The following is a 24,360-nucleotide window of genomic DNA, read 5'->3' as shown; positions in this document are numbered from 1 at the left end:
CATCCACAATCCCCAACCTGGCACCCAGCTGGACATGTATTGTATCAAATCTTCAGCCTGTAAGTGACACCAGGAAGCATCCCAAAAATTCCAGTTCTCTTGGTCCAACTGCCAACTCATTCAGGCAAAGTGTTACTTTTCTGGTGCAGAATTTCAAAGGAGGCATCAAGAAAACTGGTACAACAGAGTCTGCAGCACTTCAGTGTTCAGAAGGCATAAAGGACAAACAGCACAAACAAGATTAGAAACTGAGAATCCAATTAAGAAGGAATAAGGATCCCAAGAAACCTAGGGATTTCATAGTACAAAAGCCACAGGAAAGAAGGGTTTATCCCCCAAACCCATTCCACCCCAGATATTTCTCTTTTCTTAAAAATAAAATAAAATAAATAAATAATAATGACGATGACGACCAGTTAGGGCTGCTGATTAATCGCAATTAACTCACACGATTAACTAAACAAAAATTGTGATTATTCACAGTTTTAATCGCACTGTTAAACAATATTTTCAAATATATTGATTTCAATTACAACACATAATACAAAGTGTACAGTGCTCACTTTATATTTTTATTACAAATGTTTGCACTGTACAAATGATAAACAAATAGTATTTTTCAATTCACCTCATACAAATATTGTAGTGCAATCTCCATCGTGAAAGTTGGAGCAGCAGGGACATGTCGCCACTTGCGGGAAGCCACCCAAAGATGAGCTCTGCCTGGATCCAGCACCCCACATCCTTCCCGCTGCCCCCTCCGGCATCCAAACACCCTCCCAGAGGCTGCACCCCGCACCTCCTCCTGCGTTCCGAACCCATGGTGGCCGTTCCTCTGCTTAGAAGCAGCAAGGACATGTCGCAGCTTTCGGGGAGCCACGTGAAGCCAGACAGGGAGCCTGCTGGCCCCGCACCAACCTGACTATAAACCAAACTTCAAATGAAGATCAGAAATGCTGGTTTATAGAGCTTTCTGGTTGGTAAAGTGCCAGATAACACAGCTTTTACTGTACATAACGTAGAGCTAAAATAAAGTAGTGTATTGGGTCACTTCTACTTTGATTAGACAACACTTGTATTCAGGAGGGTAAACTAATTACCAGAAAGACGGTTTTCTTCAAGATACTAAATGCATTCCCCTGCATGAAAACAGGAGGAGGACAGACTAAACAGTTTAAATAGCAGTAAATCTAATAAAAGCACCTACCTACATGCAATAATCACTAATCAATAACTGGAGTCACTGAGAAAGGTTGGTCCCAGCTACGATGGTAAAAAAAAAAAAAAAGCAAGTAACACACATTTTGGTCAAAAAGGCTTTTTAAAATATTTTTTTTTTACAATTTTTGTAATTAAAAACAAAAATGTAGCCATTTACCATCCTCTCTCCACCCCACACTTTTCAGTGGCAAACTCAAAAAAGGAAGAAAGCCAGCTTCACAAAAAGATTAAATATGTTCAAAATAAACAAAAAAAACAGTTCCTTTTCAAATCCTGTGAGACAAACTTCACTGAAATTTTTCACAATTCTCCCTCACCCACCATTGTTTAATCAGCTGTAGTGCTAACTAATATCCATAGACAAAACATCCTAAATGCATTAAAGAAATTTGGTTCCATAAGTAGAATGTTTTGTTCCTAAAAAAAACCAAAAGTTTTATCTATCTGGAGGTCAACAGAACTCAAGCCTCCCCCACTTGGGGGGGCAAGAGGGAAAGGGGGATAGAAATCTATAAAATGCTTATGGTATTTCAACAAAATGTGTTATTTACTCCTTGGGACATTGGATCAGGAAATCTTTCCTCTGAAAGGCAATCAGTGACACATAGCATGCAATCTACTGATCAAAGCTGTATTACCAGAAATACTAAATAATTGTTTCCGATGCATTGTGCGGAATCGGAGTTGCCTTGGAATTCTAATAGATTGTGGTAATAGACTGTGGTGATCACGTGGGTTAAAGAGTGAATAACGAAAGCAACTGTTCAAGGGAAAACTTTACTAAGATGCCCAAGGTTGCATATGGCTTGAAAGCAAACGAGCAGTTCTTTCTATCAGACAGTTCTTTGGCCAGAGGCTCTCTCTTGTTTTCTCGAATAAGCAAAAATAATGATTCTAATGGGCTGCAAACTCCAAAAGCTTTAAGCACCATTAAGTACACTTCAGCTGAATAATTTCACACAAGGGAATTTTGTAAAATCGTAAAACAAATTTTGTCCTTGCTCATCACTAAGTGCCACTTAGCCAGAGCCATCTTCACATGTAAGCTTTTCCTGCTGTTTCCCTGCCCTCAAAAAAGTTGCCTCCGTTTTTAAAGAATGTTATTTTCTACTACACTAGATTTAACTTTATCAGCTCTCACTTCAACCACTTGAAATAAGAGAAAAATAAGAGTTGGTAAGTCCCATAACACAGAGACTGTTGCAATGATAGTAATCTGTTTTGGTCATGTAGCCAATCAATATCTCTATAAGCATGTTCCCAAGTTACCGGTTGCAAGTTCTAGCACAGTCTTCAGACGTTAAAGGCATGTTTCCTCTTCCTCAGCTGTGGACTTTCCATACAAGAGGGTAAATTCAGGGCCTGTATGCAGCTTCAACATCAAAAACAGCCAAAAGGCATAGCATGTGGGGCAGAGATTGGCTAGCCAGGGAAAGAACAAATAAGCGAAGAGAGGTTATTTTACCTTTGAATATGGTATTGGTGTGACCATTGCTGGAATATGGTGTTCAGTGCTGGTGTCTATAATTCAAGAAGGATGTTAATAAATTGGAGAGGGTTCAGAAAAGAACCATGAGAATGATTAAAGGATTAGTAAACCTTCCTGAGAACGATACACTCAAGGAACTCAATCTATTTAATTTAAGGAGAAAGCTATGGGGTGTCTTGAGCATAGTCTATAAGTTCCCACATGGGGAGCAAAAATTTTATAATGGGCTCTTCAATCTAGGAGAAAGTTATAACAAGATCCGATAGCTAGAAGTTGAAGCTAGACAAAAATCAGACTGGAAATAAAGCATAAATTTAATAGTGGGGGTAATTAACCATTGGAACAAATTTACCAAAGCTCACAGTACATTCTCCATCACTGACAATTTTTCAAAAAGATACCCTCTAGTTCACACAGGCATTATTTTGGGCAAGTTCTATGGCCTGTATTATACAGGAGGTCAAACTAGATGATCATAATTGTTCCTTCTGACCTTGGAATCTAGCCAGATGTTTCAGAAGTTCTCAGAACCATCCCAAATGGGACACAGTCAGGTTAGGACATTTAAAAAAAAATACAGTAACTCCCCACTTAACATCCTCTCACTTAATGTTGTTTCAATGTTAAGTCCCTGCTCCATTACAGAACATGCTCGTTTAAAGTTGTCTCCCCCACCCCCGCCGGCAGACCCAACGGATCAGCGCTTTCCCCTGCTCCCCCCACCTCCTGCCCGTGGCAATCAGCTGTCTTGCGGCGTTCAGGAGGCTGGGGGGAGGAGCGAGGACCCGGCCCGCATCCTCCCCTGAGCCTCCTGCCCACAGCAATCAGCTGGTTTGCAGCATTCAGGAGGCGGGGGGGGGAGGAAGAGAGGAGCAAGGACCCAGCGTGCAGCCTCTCCCCTCCCTCCCCTGCCGAGGCTGTGCACCAAGGCAGGGGAGGGAGGGGGAGGCTGTGCACTGGGTCCTCACTCCTCCCCCCACCCTCCTGAATGCCGCAAGACAACTGATTGCCACGGGCAGGAGATGGGGAAGCAAGGGAAAGGCGCTGATCCATGGGGTCTGCCGGTGGGCGGGAGGCACTGTGGGGGGCATAGTGGAGCCGATGGGCGGGGCTGCCAGCCTGTTTAATACCTGTATTAAATTGTTTGTTTAAAATGTATATAATACCTTTTGTCTGGGGAAAAAAAAATTTCCCTGGAATCTAACCCTTCCCACCATTTGCATTAATTCTTATGGGGAAATTGAGGGAGGGATAGCTCAGTGGTTTGAGCATTGGCCTGCTAAACCCAGGGTTGTGAGTTCAATCCTTGAGGGGGCCACTTAGGGATCTGAGGCAAAAATTGGTCCTGCTAGCAAAGGCAGGGGGCTGGACTCGATGACTTTTCAAGGTCCCTTCCAGTTCTAGGAGATTGGTATATCTCCAATTTTTTTTTTATTTATTATGGATTCGCTTAACATCGTTTTGCTTAAGGTCGCATTTTTCAGGAACATAACATTAAGTGAGGCATTACTGTATGGCTGTGATGGGGTTCCCTCAGTGCCACCTCCTGGCCGTCCTGGGGATTAACTCTGCCAGGTGCTGTGTCCTCCTTAGCGATCTCTCTATCCATCTTCTTCTCTCAGTCTAGAGCCTCTCTCGCAGCAGCAGCTTCCAGTCCATGGCTTGATCCTCCGGCCAGGTCACTAAGTCCCTACCCTTCCATGGAAATTGCAGTCCTTCCAGACTAGCTGTTCAGCTGATGTCTCCAATGCCCTGTGCCACTACCCCACAGTGGGTTCTAGCCCAGGGACCCTGTAACATGCAGCCAAGGTCTGTACTGTCTTAGCCCTTGCTGCTGCTTCGGTGAGCTTCTTCCTACCTAACTGGCTACCCCCTCTCTCTAGGTTCGCCCGACTCCCTTCTCTCAGGAAGTAACTGCAGCCTGCCTTCCTGCAAACCCTTTCTGCTCTCAGCTCCTGGGCTTTATACAAACCTGTCCTGTTCCTGCCCAGCTGAGCCTTCTTCTAATTAGTGGCCTCCTTGTAGCCTACATCTCTCTCCTACTGCTGCTTAATTAGGTCTGCCTGACCTTATTTACCCTCTCAGGGCCAGTGTGGGCAATACACCCCATCACAATGTCCTTATCCCTTAGGCAGCAAAAACTAAAACACAATTTAAATCAAACTTAGTTTATGATCATTTTTCCCACTTTCATTATTGTAACCTTCTCCTCTCTGGCCTCACTGACCCTCACCTTCCAGTCTGCCCAAGATGCAGCTGCTAATGTCATCTCTCTCTCTCTCTCTCTCTCTCATTCCAACCATATCACCCCTTTCCCCACCTCAAACTCCTCTGACTGCCTGTGTTACATCAAATTCAAACTTTTCATCTTTACTAATGAAGCTTTACATAATGTTGCCCCGAACTCCATCTGTTTTCATTTCCCCTACCCCACTCTTCCTAATATTTTCATTTTATTCCCCCTTTATTTCGTTTTCCCCGCTCAGTTTCTTCCCTTCTATCAAGCTGCTCCACACAGCTGAAATAAGGAATTTGTCCATATTCACCTTGTGTGCTTTCCCCCTTCTGAAAAAAAAATATATATATACACACACACACACCCCCACACACACCCCTCTCCGTGCAGTCCTTTCTGCTCCTTACTTCCCATCGTGAATCTCCTCACCCTGGTCCCGTGAATTGCAATTTGTCTTTTTTCAGTCTAGAGAAGCTAAAAGAAAAATCTTCAGGAAAGGAACATGCCTTAAAAACGGTCAGATGCTGTATAAGTTTATAGCTTCTACACAGATCCTTTGTATTAAATATTTACACTGTTTACTTTTTGCATTTCTTAACTTGGAACGTCAGAGTAAATTTGTTTCACTTTTTTCACACAGTGAATCAAATTAATTTCAGTTTGAATTTCTATTACACTTTGTTTTTTTAAAAAGTTTCATTTGTTCTTATATTTTTAAAGAAATATTTGTTTGTGGAAAAGATAGATGCGAGTCTACTTAAATCACTGCCTACCATGCTGACCATTATCTTGTCGTTTCCTTTTACTTCCCCATCTGTCGTCTCTTGTCTATACTTAGATTGTAAGCTCCTGGAGACAGGGACCATCCTTTTTTCCCCACTTTCTACAGCTCATAGTACAAGGGCATTGTGGTCCCTAACTAGAGCGCGCAGGGGACACAGTAATACAAATGATAATTTAAAAAAATTCTGGAACAGTGCAAGTCTTCATGCTCACTGAGTATTTTATAGCAGGTAGAGCTGCTAGTTAAGGTTGCCTAACACGTTCTATCATAAGACCCTCTTTTCAGATGCTTATAAATTAAGCCAATCTTTAACAGTTTGGACTGAAATATTCCATGCCAGGCATTTTCATTTCTAAATGAAAAATTTCAGTGAAAACAGTCCAGAAATTTCTGAGAATGCTTTTCTCATTTAAAAAAAATTCTTATAAACTCTTTTGTTGAGAGGCTCTAGTACCTTCCTACTTTGGAGCAGACTCTTGAAATTAGAGTCACCCTGGTATCAGGGATGTGCCTCTTGCTGTCCCCATGAAAATTCACCTGAATCTGGCCAAGTGATAAACCTCTAAGGAAACCACAGTTTGCACACTCTCAGCAGAGGTTTGTAAGAAGCTGACAGCTAAATTCTCAGAATATTTCATCTGCACTGAATACGTTCCATCCCCACACAGCTTCTTTGTGCCAGTCAGACTGTGCATGTGCCATCCCCACGAAAGCTGGCTGGGAAATGGAGTTTCTGTTCCCCAGACAACTGATGTTTCAAAATCCATTTTGGTCTGAACTGGAAAGAAAATAGTCAAAATCTCTCTGTGAATGGAAACACTGAGAAATTTTGATTTGGAAAAAAAAATTGAAATATTTCAATATCAAAACAAATATAGCATAATCAAAACACTGACATTATCTAAATGAGAAAGTCAAACTGTTTAGATTTTCCTGTCAAAAACCTACACGTTCCCACAAACATTTCAATTTAGACAAAACTGCATTTTCTGATACCAAATTGTTCCACCAAAAAGTTTCCAGCCAGCTCTAATTTTTAGAGAGAGTGAATGAACGAACATACTCCATTCTGGGATGCAGGGGCCACACAAGATTTTATTGCAGTTGGTCCTCCCAGCTCCTGGGGACAAGAGCAGGGAAGGCTGTGTCTTCCGTACACTCAGTGCCCCTGACAAACAAGCTGCACCAGGGGCAATGAAAGAGGAAACTACCTAACTTACATAGAAAAAGATGAAGAGTAGGGCCAAGATATTAACAGGCACTGCAATCAGGATGGGACAGTGAGGGACAGAGTAGAAGTCTATAACCAGTACCACACACTCCCCCTCCAGAATATGGAATCAAACCTAGTATTCCTGAGTCTCAGTATTCCTCTGCTGCCTAGCAAATAGCTGTGAAAAACATTAGCAAAGCATATTTGAGTTCCAGTGTCATGCTGCTGTAGTCAGCAGATGCACTGGAGCTGGATCCTGCTCATTATGGTTTTTTTTTTAAAGGAGGGGGAGGGGAGAAGAGAAGGGCTCTACATGGGCTCCAGGACTCTAGAAATTGTTCCCTGCTGAGGTCAGAAATAGCCCCAAAACATGGTGAGCCTCCAAATACAGTTCAGAAGAGATCTGTTTGACAGGGGAAGAGGGGGATTGGAGCGGGCTGAGAGAATGCTTCCAGGACAACAAAGAGGTGGAAAGGAGTGTTTTTGTGGTCAGTAGGCTGGCAGAGTTGGTCTAAATTACTATTTTAATGTTGCTGGGATTTTGTCATAATACTAATTATGTGTAAAGCCTTATGTAAATGGAGGGGATTTTTTCTAAATTCATGGCAGCATCATGGCTGTTTGAATTTCATTGGATATGCACAGCTGCTGGGTCTCCCACACAACTATTGTGATTTTTCCATCAGCAGCGAGGCAGGCATCTCAACTTCCGCCTCTCGGCTTGAGGCCACAGCTTCTCCTGGAGGGGTTAGCAGGCCAGTCCCACACCAGGGTGGAGGTGCAACAGGGTGCTGGAGTGGTGCATCTGTTTCACCACATGGCACTAACTGGTTATCCCAGCCCGGGGGGGGTGGGGAGGAGAGAAATCAGGGCCTGAATCACTCTGCACTCCACTCCAGCCCAGGCCACCGCTTCGGCTTCCTGTCTGGCCAGCCAGGAAAGGAGACAGCTGACAACACATGGTGATTAGGAGCCCCGGCATGGCCTACCCCACAGTTGACCCCACCAAGCAAAGAGAAGACACTGCAGCTCCAGCTGGCAAGGAGATGAGATTGGTGTCCATCACTTGGAGCACAAGCAGGTGTTTAAGAGGGCCCTGCCTCAGTGGGGAGAACAGGGTGTGAGAAGGGGCCCTGGCACTGCTCCAATCTCCCTCCAGGACAGGGCCCCCCTCTCACACCTGCACACACTCCACATAGCAGATACCAGTCTCAGCTTCTTACCAACCAGGACTGTGGTGTCTCTTGGGGGCCTGCTGGGAGGTCAGACAGGGCCACAGTGTTGCCAGCTCCACATAGCAGAAAGTTGCCAGAAAAACCCTGAAAAGTTGCTAGATGTCTCTATTTAAGCATTCAAAAGGCATCAAAAAGGTCACTAAATAAAATTTCCGGTGAGAGAACACTCCCAGCTGCTGAACAAGAAAGCAGCAGCAATGCTATTTGGCTGGATAGTCTTGGCAGCTGAGTTTATTTTGTTATCATTGACCAGCACTATTGGTGTCTCTCAGCTGGTAGGAAGCTGGCAAGGGATTTCTGGCTGTCCTGGTTTCATGAGAAGATTTCAGGCAAGATAAAAAAAGAGGGCTGAGGGATTTGGTAGAAGAAATCAAAAGCTGCTTTGCAGGGTCACCATTTTCACGGCACCACATTGCCCAGCCTTTTGCTCTCTTCCTCTCCTTTTCTTCTATTTATTGTCTTTCCTTTTCTTTCTTCCCCCATTCTTAACTTTCTTCACTTTTTTTATTTTAATTCCCCCCTCTCCTTTATGTAAAGAGTTTATTCCCTTTCGCGGTCTTCCCCCTGAATGAATCTCTCACATAAGCATCTCACTCCTCTGGATGTTTGCTACCAGGCTAGCTGGCGTGGGAGTTGTCCAGAAATGCACAGATTCCTGTTCCATTCTCCCCCTCACCACACACACACACACACACACACACACACACACACACACCCCTCCTTCTTCCCCAAACAGACAAAATGCACCCACAGGCTGATGGAGAGAATCGAAGTGAAGTTCAGAGAATTCAGAGCCCGCGATTACAGCAAAGCCTCTAGCAACCCCAAGCAGAATATAGGGGGACAGGAAGACGACCCTCTGGTGGTGTTTGATCGGCACAAAGAATAACCTTTTCTATGGGTGAAGAGACCAAACTGCCCCTCTTGATCAGCGTGGAATGAGTTCCACAGGAGCCTTGTCTCAAGGCAACATGTGTTCAGGGGAAGGCAGGTTCGCTCTTCCCAGGACAGCTCACATCCCCACGAGGGCTGAGGGAATCTGGGCAGTGCCCCCAGAGAGCAGAGCCCTGAAGGGAAGGGTGTAGGGGCAGCCAACTGCCAAGTTAAGAAGTGGTGGGGACCCCAGCCCTGCCCAGTGTAACCAGGACAGCAAAAAAACCCTTGCCAGCCCCCTACCAGCTGACAGAGACCAATTGAGCTGGTTAATGACAACAAAATAAACTCAACTGCCAAGACTATCCAGCTGGAGAGGGAGCGCCCAGCATTGATGCTGTTTTCTGTTGAACAGCTGGGAGTGTCCTCTTGCTGGGCAGGGTGAGCGCAGAAGCTAGCAAAGGGGCAGATTCAGAGTCCCAAGGAATCACGCAACTAGACAAGTTGGCTTCACACCCCTGGGAGGGGTATTTTGATCAGTTAACATTTTGGCTAAAGGCTCAAAAGATATGTTAAATGGTTTTTCCTCCATCACCTTTGCCCAGGGAGTGGCCCTTGACCTGGTCACTAATGGTTTTTAGTGAGCAGAAGATCATAACTTTCCCCCTTAAGTTTCCCCTCTTACAGCCTCCCCTCCCCATTAGAGCTGGCTTTTAACCTGCTCCCCACCACCAAGGAATCGAAACGGAGCCCCAGATACATGCTAAGCATTTATTCTGCCACCAGGAGCTCTAGTCAAACCCTTCCTCTCATTCACAGGCTCAGCCAAAGCAGCCCTGGAATGCACTTCCTTCAGAGGACATGCCCAAGTGAGACGTAATGACATTGACTTCGTATGCAACAGAATGTAGTCAGAAGAGTGTGGAATGGATTTTATTAACACAACCAAGCTGCTTGTGAATGATTTTGACGCTACACAAATTAGCGATTTTTTTTCTCTGAATAGCAGTGTAATTGGCAGTGAAAGTCACTAGATTAGTCACTGGTCACTTTGACACTTACTCTCTCACTAGGGAAACCAAAAAGTCACTAAATCTAGTGGCAAAAATCACTACGTTGGCAATGGACTCCTAATCGCTGTTTGCTGTCAGCCCTCCCTCCCATCCTCACTGGCAGGACAGGAAGCTAACCCCATCCACCAAAGCAGCCAAACTAGTCCAATAACATGATTTGTCCAACCGCGGGGAGGCGGAAGCAGAGGTGCCATTTCCAACTCATTGTGGGGTGGGAGGAAGAAATCACAGAATTGAGCTAATTTTTCAATTTCTTTGTAGTTTGTGAAATCATGATTTACACATGGCCTTAATTAAGTCACCATGGCCTTAATTAAGTCGCCTTGTATAGGTGTCTTATTTAAATCAGAATAAATGAAAATGTTTCCTTGCACTCCAAAATGAGAAAACTCCAAACCTACAGTTTGCCAAATGGTTACTGATGCAGAAGATCAGGCCCTCTTACACAGTTTTCAGACTAACATTCAGTGATCTGTGCAGAATAGATTTACATGATTGGTTAGGTATTTGGTGTTTACTTATTGTAGTACCACGTCACAGCAGAAGCCATATAGCAAGCCTTGACTTGAGTATTTGGCAACAAAATATCACACAATCTGTCTATGGAACTTAAATCAGCATCAAATACTAAACTGTTCTGCTAGTGGGGTTTTCAAAAATTGCATATCACTTGTTTCAATAGTACCATGGTCTAATAATATATTTACTTGATCCATATTAAAGTTCTAACACATACAGGTATGTACAGGTCTTGAATCTCCTTTCCCACAGCCCAATGTAAATCAACGCAAAGTCCATGGAGTTACACTGTCATAAAGCCAATTCAAGAAAGAAGAGAATCAGTCCCATGGAATACAGAATGAAACCTTGCCACAGTTACAAAACTATAGGTAGACTTGCCAGACTATTTAAAAAAAAATCAATTTCAACAGATAATATGAATGTTTATTTTTAAGCATTTTTTCGCCAATTTTTATCCATCTAAATTTTCACAGTTGTGGGAAGACAACTAGTTAGTAGTCATTGTGATTCAAAAAGTTAAAGCTTTATAACCATTAACACAAATCATCAACATCACATGTCAAAACGTACACAGTAAATATCCTTCAGTCAATCAAACTAATAAATTCTTAGGCAGAAATTTTCTTATTTGCCTATCAATGAAAATATTTTTCAGTGATTTGCAGGTGTATGGTGAAACTGATGTTTACCCACATTTATGAATAAATACCTAATTCTTCCAAGCCTACATACAGTTAAGTGCATCCTCAAGAACTCCCAGCCCTTTAAGTTAATTCCCAGAAACCAGATATCAATTGTAATATAAAACACTGTGCAATTCAAGAGTAGTCTGGGTAGCAAATGAGCTTATGTAATATCTTGCTTAGCTTCAGAATTCTTGCATCCAGAACTGAAACAACCAACCTTGAAAATGGAGGGTGGTTTAGAGGAGCAGATCAGATATGAAGCCTTGGATGCTTCAAGTTTGAAAGAACAAATGTTTATTGAGTTGAGTTTCAAAATACATGCGAGAATGCTCACATATTTCAGCACATGGTGATATTATAACAACATGTTTACTGATTGGGTAACAGAAGACATCTAGACATGAATAAATGTTAATATATCACATTGCCTCCTTCTATCTGGTGGTTTCAGTCACCAGTCCCAAGTGATTCCATGATGAGTTGCACAGGCAAGCCTCTTAAGCAGCTGGCTGCATTATGCTTTGGTTCATCACACGGTCATCATTAGGGATGGGTCAGGAGTCTTAATTTACTTTGTCTTAAACAAGTAGATGCTTTGTAATTTCTTAATCTCTGCTATTAAAAGGTTGATGCAGTTTCTCCAGTAGAAATAAGAATCCAAATATATCAAGGGTCTGCACTGGCCCTAAGTACTCTCTGCTCCTCAACATACAGGAAATTTTCTGAATTATAATTTTTATTTATTTAGTAGCATCTGGAGGCTGGGGTCAAGATTGCAGGAGGCATTCTGCTAGGCATGTTACACACATGTAAAAGCAGGAACTGTTCCTCTAACCAATCGAAACACAAAAAATAGGAGGAAAGTAGACCCATCCCCATTTTACTGATGGGGAATTAAGACATGGAAAGATTAAGTGAGTCTCCCACGGTCACAACAGGACATCTGAACCAGAGCCAGGAATTGAACCTGCATCTCCCAAGTTCCAGTCTAGTTCTTTAAACAGCAAAGTTCTCTCTCCTAGATGTTTGTGCTGATGCTTCAATGAGCTAAATAAAAAAGCACATCTCTATTTGCAAACTATTTTTAGAGCTCACAGGTGAAATCCTGGCCTGCTTGAAATGAGGAGATTTGCCATGGATTTCAATGGGCCCAAGAATTCACCCTGGAAGTCACATCACAAATTTCTCTAATCTGCATTGAGCACATTTTTGCTCACACATTGGCTTCCTTTGTCATTAGTTCCGTAAATACAGGCTGAAAAACTGCAGCACTGACATCATTTTAATTAGACCCAAAATGAAAGGCAAGTGCTCAGCAGAGATCCATCACTATTTTTAGAGATAAAGCAACTCAAATGGTGTGTTATCAGTTGGAGTGTGAAGCAAAATTAAAACTGCCATTCTGCTGGGACCATGTATTCCAATAAACATCATTTGAGGTGGTAATGTAATGTCTTCAGCTGTACCATAACCCCTGCAAGGATGGGCATGAATCTTAAAATTCAAATTGAGAATTTGCCACATTTGGGAACACATGGATTAGGCATTCACCTACTTTGGCTTCTGTTGTTGGATCCTTCTCTTGGGCTCCTCACCCAGTAGCTGAAGAGAGCACGGCAGGCTGCTCACCCTCTCACCCCTGTAGTGTGTAAAATGTGCCTAGCAGTAGATTTCTTCTTTTCCATTAGAGAGAGAGAGGCTAATGTGCCTCACCTCTTCAGGTGCATTCTCCTTCTCTGCATAATGGGGGCAAAGAGCAGGTCCCCTCTCCGCTCACCCCTCCTTCAAACCCGGTTTCACTGGGAGGATGGGGGGAGAGCGAGCGCAAGCAATTGACTTGCGTGTCCAGTTACTGAAATGCTGTTTGGATCTCTTGGCAGAGCAGAAAGTACACTGAAGGTAGAGTTCTCAGCTGAAGAGCAGATTTTTAGAGGTATTTAGGCACAAAGAGGTACAGGTGGGCGTTTAGTGTGATTTTTTGAAAGTCTCGATGACTAACTCCTATTGAAATGAATGGGAGTTCAGTGCCTAGGTGCTTTTGAAAAATGCTACTAGGCAACCATCTTTAGGCACCTAAATACCTTTAAAAGTCTGACCCAAAGTGCCTAGCAGTAGTATTCATGCAGCTACTGGTGAGAAATATATAACCCATTGCATCATGGAGTCAAGCCATGGGATCAAAGTCCCAACAGCAACTTGCTGATCTTTTGTGGGCCAGCAGCTTACAATGGCTGCACTGTCTTATGTGTTTTCTTCCAGATGTATTTTTAAAATTTCAGATGTTCTATTAAGGATCTCTTGTATGTCCACAGATTATTATATTAGAAATAAGCCATTTTTAATAACTACCCTGCTGCTGAGTGAACACATGGAGTAGTCCTGGGAATGTGAGTTAATGACAACAGGGCTCAGAAAAAAAGAAAATAATTGTATGGGAAGAGGAGCCCCGTAGGACAAAGCTAACTGCTTGAGGAAGTGAAAACATATCAAGAGCTAAATTCCTAATCTGAGAGTATGTAGGGGGAGGAAGGGGAGGGGAGAAGTACATTTTGTTTAGTTACACTAATGTAATACTCTCTTCCAGTCTCATGTGCTCTCAAAATTAAATTGTTCTGACACATTGGTCTATTCCATTCCCAAATTCTACATAAGCTTAACCCTTGAGTGCTGTACCTTGCAGGGTGTTTTGTTTTTTGCCCCATCCTGGAATAGTATGTTTGGATATAGCTTGGATGGATAGCAGGCACTTAAAGTACCTTGAGAGAGAATAGCTTCCCCCAAGGGGATGCAGTTCTGCCAACTCTTACAATTTTATCACGAATCTCACCGTATTTGATGCTTTTCTTGAAGCACCAGCTCCTGGATTCATGCAATTTTTAAATAAGTTTCTAGCCCTCAAGTCTGGAGAAAAACTTGAAAACATGAACCCAAAAGGCTCAGAAAACAGAAGGCAAGTAAAATGAACCCAAAGCTCATTTTTTATACAATTATTTTTGATCCAATCTCATGATTTTTGGGGACCCAACTCCTGGTTTTGAATGTTTGGTGTTGGAGATACTAGCACAACACTGTTTTGCTAGACACTGAGAAGGGCAGCATGTATAAGAAGATGATTCTGGTCCAGGAGTAAAATCAAATGAATAATATACATCGTGCAACAAAACAGTCAGATTAACTACAGAAAATAATTCTTTTGGTTATTAGTATAAAATGAGGTAGAAGCTGGTTTAAGATCTGACATTAGACTTCCAAGTTACTAGTGAAGCAAACAGCACTGTTCAGCAATATGGCTAATGCCAGCAAGACAAACTACAGATTACAGCTTTCAGTTTAATACAGTATATACCTGACAAACAGTGATTCATGTCATGGGAAGTCTCAAAACAATGATTAATAAAAAACTGTTGAAATGTATGGTGTGGAAGCAATTGGCTCAGGATAGCAATAAACTGCTCAGGACATAACATCTGGATGTATTTCTAGAAGATATACTCCAACTCAAATAGAAATTTTAGCTACCTAGAAACCAAGACCAGAAGAGACCACTGTCATCATCTGTTCTGACCTCCTTTATGCCATAGGGCTTAGGCCATAGACTTTCCCCAATATAATTCCCAGAGCATACATCTTTCAGAAAAACATCCAATCTTGATTTTTAAATGGTCAGTGATGGAGAATCCACCACAAACCTCCGAAGAAGTGGGTATTCACCCACGAAAGCTCATGCTGCAAAACGTCTGTTAGTCTATAAGGTGCCACAGGATTCTTTGCTGCTTTCACAAACCTTGGTAAATTGTTCCAATGATCAATTTACCTTGCTGTTAAATTTACACTTTATTTCCAGTCTGAATTGGTCTAGCTTCAGATTCTATCCCTTATATTGAGTTATTCCTTTCTCTGCTACATTGAAAAGCCCATTATCAAAATATCTGTTCTCCATGTAGGTACTTACAGACTTTTCTACATACATACTTATTGCTTACCAAAGGTCACACCAAACTCCAACATCAGGCTCTGGTTGCTGCCAGTCTTTCAAACCCTTTAGCTGGGTTTGGTCTCCTAATTACCAGTCCAGGTTTCAGATCAAGAACCAGAACCCCTTTGTTCAGCCATTTCTTTGTACAGTTTGAGCCTTGATCTCTAACTGGTGAGCACCTGTTACAAGAGGGCAATGGCCCCTCCTCAACTTCTTAATACTATAAGTTATTCTGGTAGCTCAAATGGAAGTGTGTCCAAAACCATGATGGAGATGGTCATGCCAAGTGGTCAGAGCCAGGGCAGTCATGCCTACTGGTCAGAATCATGGCTTCAGAGCTGGATCAGGAGTCCAGAGTGGAGCTGGTGCAAAGCCTGAACAATAGCAAGGCTGGAACAGGACTAGGAACAGGGATGGAGCAAGAGTAAGGCTTGAGCAGGCAAAGGCTTGAGGAGTCTGTTGCCCCTATCAGGCAGAAGACAGTTCCAAGCCCTGGAGTGCCATTGAGCAGACTGAGTGTTGTTCTTCCTGTAAGGCTCAGAGTTGCCATTTGCTGGCTTGTGGGTTGGCTAGAGCCTAGTACAGGAATGGCATCACCTTACACAGAGGTCTGCATGATGAATCTAAAGGTCCCAACCCTGCTGATGATAGATGGGACTAAAAATTTACTCTAAATTGTAAAAAGTACATGAAAGTTCATAAAATGTTACAATAACGTATAACAAATGTTAATAAAAAGGTACTCACCTTGTTTTTGACAATGAATGTTATAAACAGGTGCAAGAGAACCAGACAGAGACTAAATTAGTCCAAACAAAAAGGCCACATTGATACAATCCACGGACTATGTTGAAATCATTTTTGGTAGAAACAGAAGACATGGAAGCAATGAACCAAAATTGGTGTGTTGGATATTAGATCTAACTGGTGGACAAAATAATGGGGAAATGGACTATTCCACTCACCATTCCCTTTGTGGGTCCTTAAAGAGAAAGAGAGAGAGAGACAGACAGACTTTAGGGGACAAGAGGAAGAATAGATGGAGACTATTGAAGCAAGGTTCACCATCACCACCTGGGACCCTATGCCTTAGTCATCTTAATCCTGAGAGGGGTCCTGACCAGACCGGGCCAGAGAAAGAAACCCAGGTAACACCATCACCTCTACTGGCTGTAGCTGAACCACAAACATCACCTTGAATGACATTGGGTGGGACTTTAACAGCAGCAGCTCCTGACCACCTCAACTAACTTCCTCTCTTTTACCACAAGGACCATTATCACCATCTTTGATATGTCAAACAAGGTTTATTTTCCATTCAAAACTCTCTGCTTTTAAAAGCAACAAGAGATGTTAAAATGAAAGCCTTACTTAATACTTCACATTTCAAATGCTTTAACTGTTTTTCCTTCTTTTACATATCTTTAATAAAAGGCTAAAAAGGAGTTTTAATGGTGTGTTGCCCTAGTACAAAGCAGGCAGAGGTCTCCACATACTAAACCCCAGACTTTATTTAACACTATTTAATGTTGGACAGTGACTGGGTTATGTTACCACCTTTGGTCCACATAGTCCATCTAAATTAATACAACATGAAGCATGGGGGTCTTATGACTCTGGCTAGCTCATGCTTATACACAGGCACCCTTAATTCTGACATTTCCTAACTACTGAATGCTTGATTTTTGCAACTTTAATAATGTTCTTTTAACTACGGTGTGAGTACGCGTCAGAGAGATTGACTATGATATCTCATGAAAGCATGGTAAATGTTGTTCTAAGTGTACTGGCAGAGAGAGCCACCAGAAGCTCTCAATAGCCTCTAATACATATAAATTCAATGAGCCAAATCCATCCCTGGTACAATTAATTGAAGTCAACAGAATAACATTGAAGAAGAATTTGGCCTATTTTTTATGTTGCGATATCTAGTAAGCCTAATACAAGCAGAGAAAAGTCTGTGCAGTTTATCCCTTTCAAGGTCAATAGGCAGATAAACAGATTTCTCCCTCCTCCTCCGTTCCCCAGTCCCACTCTTAATCCTCTCAGAGACCTAGCATCCCGACTTCCTATGAATTATCACTTTCAGCCAAAGCAACTGGGCCTGCCTGGGTCAACCAAGCTTTAAAGAACCTACCATATGGTAATTCTTTGTTTATCTCTTGCCATCCTATGATCCTCTCCTCTGACCTCCTATAGAACACAGGCCATAGAACTTTCCCAAAATAATTCCTAGAGAATATCTTTTCGAAAAACATCTAACATTGATTTAATAATTGTCAGTAATAGTGAATCCACCATGACACTTGGTAAATTGTTCCAATGGTTAATTATTCTCACCATTAAAAAATTATGCCTTATTTCCAGTCTGAATTTGTCTAGCTTCAGCCACTGAATTGTGTTATACCCTTATTTGCTAGAACGCGGTTCTCAAACTTCATTGCACTGCGATCCCCTTCCGACAACAAAAATTACTATATGACCCCAAGAGGGGACTGAAGCCTGAATTTGCCTGAGCTCCACCGCCCTAGGTGAGGGTGGGCCAAAGCCCGAGCCCCACTGCCCTGAGCAGGGGGGGCCAAAGTTGAAGGCCAAGGGCTTCAGCCTCAGGTATGGGGCCTGTAACCTGAGCCCCGCCACCCAGGGCTGAAACCCTCAGGCTTGGTCTTTGGCCCCAGACCTCAGCAAGTCTAACACCAACCCTGGCGACCCCATTAAAACAGGTCCCGATCCATAGTTTGAGAACTGCTGAGGTAGATTGAAAGAGCCCTTTATTAAAATCTTTGTTCCCAATGTAGGTACTTATAGACTAAACAAGTCATCCCTTAACCTTGTCTTTGTCAACTAAATAGATTGAGCTCCATGAGGCTATTCTCTAATCCTTTAATCATTCTTGTTGCTCTTCTCTGAGCCCTCTCCAATTTATCAGCTTTCTTCTTGAATTGTGGCACCAGACCTGGACACAGTGTTCCAGAAGCAGTCATGCCAGTGCCAAATACAGAGGTTAAATAACTTCTCTACTATTCACCACTACTCCCAAATCTTTTTCAGAGTCACTGCTTTCTAGGGTAGAGTCCACCATCCTTCATTCCTAGATATGTACATTAACATTTAGCCATATTACAAACACATTGTTTGCTTGAGCCCAGTTTACCAAACAATCCACATCGCTCTGAATCAGTGACCTGTCCTCTTCATTACATACCACTCCCCCATGTGAGAGTCATCTGCAAACTTTATCAGTGATGATTTTATGTTTTCTTTCAGATCATTGATAAAAATGTTAGTTAGCATAGGGCCAAGAACTGATTTCTGCAGTATCCCCCTGGAAACAGACGCACTCAACGACAATTCCCAGTTTACAACATTTTCAGATTTATCAGTTAGCCAGTTTATAAGCCATTTAATGTGTACCATGTTAATCTGATATCATTCTAGTTTTTTTTAGTACCAAGTCACACACCTTACTAAAGTCTAAGTATATTATGTCAACACTATTGCCTTTATCAACCAAACTTGAAATTTCATCCAAAAAAAGGTATCCAGTTAATTTGATAGGATCTGTTTTCTGTAAACTCATTGATTTGCATTAATTACATTCCTTTAGTTCTTTGCTAATCAAGTCCCATATCAGTCAGTCCATTATCTTGCCCAGGATTCATGTCAGACTGACAGGCCTATGATTAACCGGCTCATCCCATTTACCCTTTTAAAAAACTAGCAAAAAATTTGCTTTCTTCCAGTCTTCTGGAACTTCCCCAGGGCTCCAAGACTTATTGAAAAAATAATCACTAATGGTCCAGCACCTGGTGCAGATGGTATACCACCTGAAATGTTAAAACATGGCAGAAGATGCATGGTCATGCTCCTTTGCAAAACTATTTAACCTCATTTGGACAAAAGATTAAGTCCCTGAAAACTGACAGCACTCAATCATTGTACCGCTCTTTCCAAAAGGCGACCCAGCAGACTGCAACGACTATAGAGAAGTAAATTATATCTGTATTCCGAGTAAGGTATTCTATAGAGTGATTGTCATCCAAATTAAAAAAAGAAAAAGAAAATAAAAGAGCAGAGGAAATCCTTTGAGTCACAAGATGGCTTCAGACCTGGACATTCCACCATAGATCAGGTATTTGCTTTTCACCAAATCTTGGAGACACACAGAGTTCAAACAAACAAACACCAATTTTGAACATGCGTTGACTTTCAGAACGCATTAGACTCAGAACAGAGAGGCTCTGGGGAAGTGCTGAAGTAGTGTGCGTCATGCTGTCTGGAGTGGCTCACAACTGTGAGTGCCAACCTCAAGGCAGACTGTCAGGAACCAGGTGATATGTTCTATAATTGGATTTCTCCAACCCAATAGCAAGTGTGAACTCCTAAAGCCCTATAACCGTCTTACCACAGAGTCACAGACAGTCCTCTTGGGTATTTCAGTCTGTCTTGACACCCAAGCAAGCTGGACTTACTGATACATGGTTGCTATACACCAAAGATCACAAGGATATTCAGGCTGCTCCCAGTCCCAAGAGACTAGTCACTTACCCAGGTCAGTTTGCACCTTTAGATCTTACATCACAGACAACACTTGTAGCCAATCTTATAGTAAACTACCTAAGGATTTATCAATTAAGAAAAGAAATGAGAGTTATTGCAAGGTTAAAGCAGGCAAACATATATCCACAAATGAATTAAAGTCTATGGTTTCAAAAGGTGGAAGAGTGCAGTAAACTGTCAGCTCTCAATGTCTTTTAGGGTTAACTCAGATTGACCCTCTGCTTCTGTTTCTTAGCTCCGGCCCTGTGAGAATCCAACCAGCAATTCAAGCTGATGGGACAAGTCCTTTTGCACATAGCTTCTTCATGAGTTTGGAGGGGGCAATTAAAGTCCTTGTATGGTGATCTCCCATTACAGCCCATTTAGTTTTGATAAGCCTTCTTAATGGGCAGAAGATCCCTCCTGAACCTCAAGGCAGTTCAGTTTCAGAGCAAACTCTTTTTTTTTTAAACACTTACAAAGCAAAAGCTTAAACATAAATATCTATCACATGTGATAATAGGTAATAAGTGAGATTATGAAATGCCTGTAAATTGCTATTAAAGTCTAAACACATTGTTATAAATGCAATACCCATCTTAACCATACCAACATACAGGTTTCCAGCAATGCATTTGTCAGTGCTTGGCTGGTGCCTAAAGGCCTCAGCAAGAGCTGGCACCTGGTCCGCCAGCATCACAGGACAGTTTTAGCAGCAAGCAGATTCAAATACTGCAGAGTCTGTATAGCATAGCTGGGCATGTAGTACAAGACTGTGGTGAGCTGACAGTGGTTTCAAGAGAAAACTGGAGTCAAACAGGAATGCATACTCAGTCCAATACTTTTTGCGCTATACAGAGAAAGCATCCTGTCCACCTCCTTTTGTAACATTAATGGAAGCTGAATGATATCAGGGAAAATTATCAAACACCTTGAATTTGCAGGCCATGTCTACAGAGGAATATAACCAAGAAGCAGCAACTAACCAGTTCACAACAGGCAGAGAATGGGGATTAAAAGTGAATCAACAAGAGACCAAATTAATGATAACAACATCAAGAAAAAAATAATAATAAAAAAAGACTAGCCTAGTCATTAACTGTGCAGACATAGAACAAGTAGACAACTTCTGCTACTTGGGTTCCATCATAATACGACAATCATTATGAAACAGACATTGACAAGCAGATAGCTATTACCAGCAGAATGACTGCACGACTGAACAAAAAAAAAAAAAAAAACATTTGGAATCTTAAAATGAAAGTCTCCATGATAGCTAAAACCAGATTATATACCAGGGGTGGCCAATTTGAGCCTGGTAAATTTTGGCTCCTTCTCAATGTACATTGCCAAGGAGCCACAGTAATATGTCAGCAGCCCTTCTCCCCCCAACCCATGTCAGCTCCCCTCCCACCCTTTCCCAGTGCCTCCCACCCACCGGCAGCCCTGCCAATCAGCGCCTCCCCCCCACCACTGATCACCTGTTTTGTGGCATGCAGGAAGTTCTTGGGGGGAGGGATAAAGAGGAGCAAGGGCACAGCAGGGGAGGGGGAAGGGGCAGGAAGGGGTGGAGTGGGGGGCAGGGCCTGTGGCAGAGTCAGAGGTTGAGTAGTGAGCACCCCTGGCACATTGGAAAGTTGGTGCCTGTAGCTCCAGCCCCGGAGTCAGTGCCTATACAGCTATGTATATTAACTTCTGAAGAGCCGCATGTGGCTCTGGAGTCACAGGTTGGTCACCCCTGTTATATACAATTCTTATCGTACCCACATTACTTTCTGGATGCAAAATATGGGTACTGACAAAGGGTCTCGGGCAAAAGCAATAAACATTTGAAATGAGGTGCCTGCACCATATCCTAAGCATGACAAGGCTAGATAGACTAAGAAATCACAACTTCCATAGAAGACTTAAAATGCAACACGTCTACAACCATCAAAAGGCACAAATTTCAATAGTTTGGCCATGCTACTAGCAGGACCCCATACCAAATACCTAAAACTTCTCTTTATGGAAAAATGAGTGGTGAGAGAGACCATGGATGTCCAGAGAAACAGTGTATATATAACATAGTATATAAAGTCAATTCCTCAACAGGCTAAAAGTGGTGTCTCAAAACAGACATGGATGTAATCTGCTCACCACAACGGCTCTACCCAACCTTGACATTGGAGAAAGGGATGATGGATCAATTGAGTATCTCCTGGATGGTGAGTCATCCAAGCATATCAAGAGAGCACTCACTGTCAAGCATTATATACAGTTTCTAATGAAATGTCTCTCTGTTGTCAACATTCCCATCTCATCTTAAAAACAAAAAGGAAAAAATTCTCCTCCTTCTCAAGCAAAAATTGACATTCAGTAACTGATTTGGTAAGGCTGGGTCACTACTTCTATTAGTAAAAAACTGTCACGAAGTGGATTAAAATCTAACCACAAAAACTTCAGTTCTGAATAAATATCAGGATATAATGTGGTAAACTGCTTTCAAATCTCCCCTCAAATTTAAAAATCTATCCAGAGAACAGCACTTGGGCCATTTTTATATTATGCAGAGAGCCAAAAGCCAGAAGTTAAATGTTTAAAGAGCTTTTTATTTTGTATGTGTTTCTTTGGGGGGGGGGCAGGAGGGAGGAAGAAGAGAGAGGGAAGAGAAAGACAGACACCCCTATCTAATATTTTAGTTAAAAGGAATTTCTGCTATTAAGTTTTCATGGCCATTAATTGGCTGGATAGATTTTAATCAATCAATTATAGCATGGCAATTTGTTATGGTTTTGTAATTTAAAACTACAGAAAATTATTACCCTATATGTAATAGCCAATTTCCTTCAGTTCTATTTAACTTGAATACAATCAATTTTTAGGATATTAAACAATATTTTAAAATAAGTTTGTGGGAATATTTTAGTCTTTAAATGCAGACTGTTGAACAAACTCCATTAGTAGGGATAAACATATTTAGGGAGTTTGTAATTTTATATTTACACACACACACACACACACACACACACACACACTTTCTAAATGCATCTCAAGCCATTGACCCTCCAAAGAAGCAGTTACAATACCAAAATAGTTTGTCTGAAAAATTCTTTAAACACGTATTTGCATTATGTCAGTAATCCCTATTTTTAAAAAAGATCGCTTTCATTTAAGATGATTCCCATCTCTTATTGTACTATAATAAAAAAATTAAATATTTAAACAATGATTGCAAGACAAACTGTTCTTAATCAAGCCATGTGCTCTCAGAAAATAGTGCAACGTTACAGTTCACAGAATATCTGTACTACATGTCTAAATGCCACCATATATCTGGAACAACAGGACAAGTTTAGGTCAGATCCTTAATCACAGTTCCTGGATTTTGTCAGTCTGTGTTACAATTTTAACATTAAGTATGTTTTTGTATTTAATTGATTCATTTAATTTCTAAGTGAATCATGCACAATGTGAACTGTAAAGCTGTTGGAGCAGCTGCAAAATATTATTAAATAGGGAGCAGATAATGTTCAGATAATAATGTGATCCTTCAAATGGTTTTTAAAGAATGTCACAGGACCTGTATCCTTTGAAATGGAAAGCAAGTAAAAAGGATAGAATGCTACACATGGTATTCATTAAAAAAATATGGATTTAAGATGTTAGAATGTTAACCAGGTTACTCCCTCCTCTGAATTTCTTCTATCTTTGGGGTCAGTGACTGCTTCCTTTTTCCCCCCTGTACAGTATTGAGAGCATTGTCAGTGTTTTAATATTAAAATGCAAAATGCTGCCTATGGTAGAGGTTTTAAAAGACTGCAATTTAATCAAGCCAACACTGAAGTCAGAGCTCTAAATTCACCAAACACATGGCTCTTTTAAATCATCCTAATTCTCCCCGGTACCATTTCCAATAGGTTTATCCATGGCTGGCTGCACTGTAGCTTTCCTTACATAAAAAGCTCCCAAATAAAATCTGCTGCTCCATTTCATTACTACAGCACAATGAACCTTTGTGTACTTTCCCCTTCATAATTTGTAACGAAAAAGGAGAATTACCACCACCACAGTCCGGTGCCTCACTTTATTTAACACCAGTTAACAAACCCTCAGTAGTGTCCTGAGATTATACTATACTTTGCTCAGTGATTCCAGAAGCCCAGAGTACAGCGAAAGGGCAGCTTTAAAATCTGAACTCAGGTTCTCAAAGCCCAGAGCACTATAAAGCAAGGTTAAAAGTAATCCTTTGAATTAGCCTGCGAGTCCAACGGATCTCAATTGCTAAGTGGGATTAATGCTGGTCAGTATATGGATGAGAAAACGGCACGGAATACTTTAGTTGTTCAAGAAAGATGTAGTGGTGGTAACCAGGGGTGCTGGGGCAGTTTTTATAGTGGGGGTGCTGAGAGCCATTGAACCAAACTGCAAACCCTGTATATGATGGAAATCACTTCAAGCCGGTGGTAATGGTGATTCATGGTCATGCTTTCCTCCAAGAGATTCCTGGGCTAAGCAGTTTCAGTGAGTGCAG

General features: G+C 41.8%; 1 protein-coding gene across 11 annotated transcripts in view; it reads right to left on the bottom strand.

The window, feature by feature from the left end:
* The window catches only part of DCLK1 (doublecortin like kinase 1), a 374,217-nt gene that overhangs the window by 279,734 nt on the left and 70,123 nt on the right, over positions 1 to 24,360 (bottom strand). The window contains exon 1 of one of the 11 annotated variants that reach the window (XM_045015852.1): positions 16,056 to 16,091. The exons of the other annotated variants lie outside the window; for them this stretch is intronic. The gene's annotated coding sequence lies outside the window, so the exon portion shown is untranslated. Of the gene's footprint in view, positions 1 to 16,055; positions 16,092 to 24,360 lie in introns of those variants that run through there. 11 annotated transcript variants of the gene reach the window in all.

Source organism: Mauremys mutica, chromosome 1 (assembly GCF_020497125.1).
Source record: "Mauremys mutica isolate MM-2020 ecotype Southern chromosome 1, ASM2049712v1, whole genome shotgun sequence".
Taxonomy (NCBI): Eukaryota; Metazoa; Chordata; order Testudines; family Geoemydidae; genus Mauremys; species Mauremys mutica.
The sequence above is the reverse complement of the archived record's forward strand: the minus strand, read 5'-3'. Positions and strand labels throughout refer to the sequence as shown.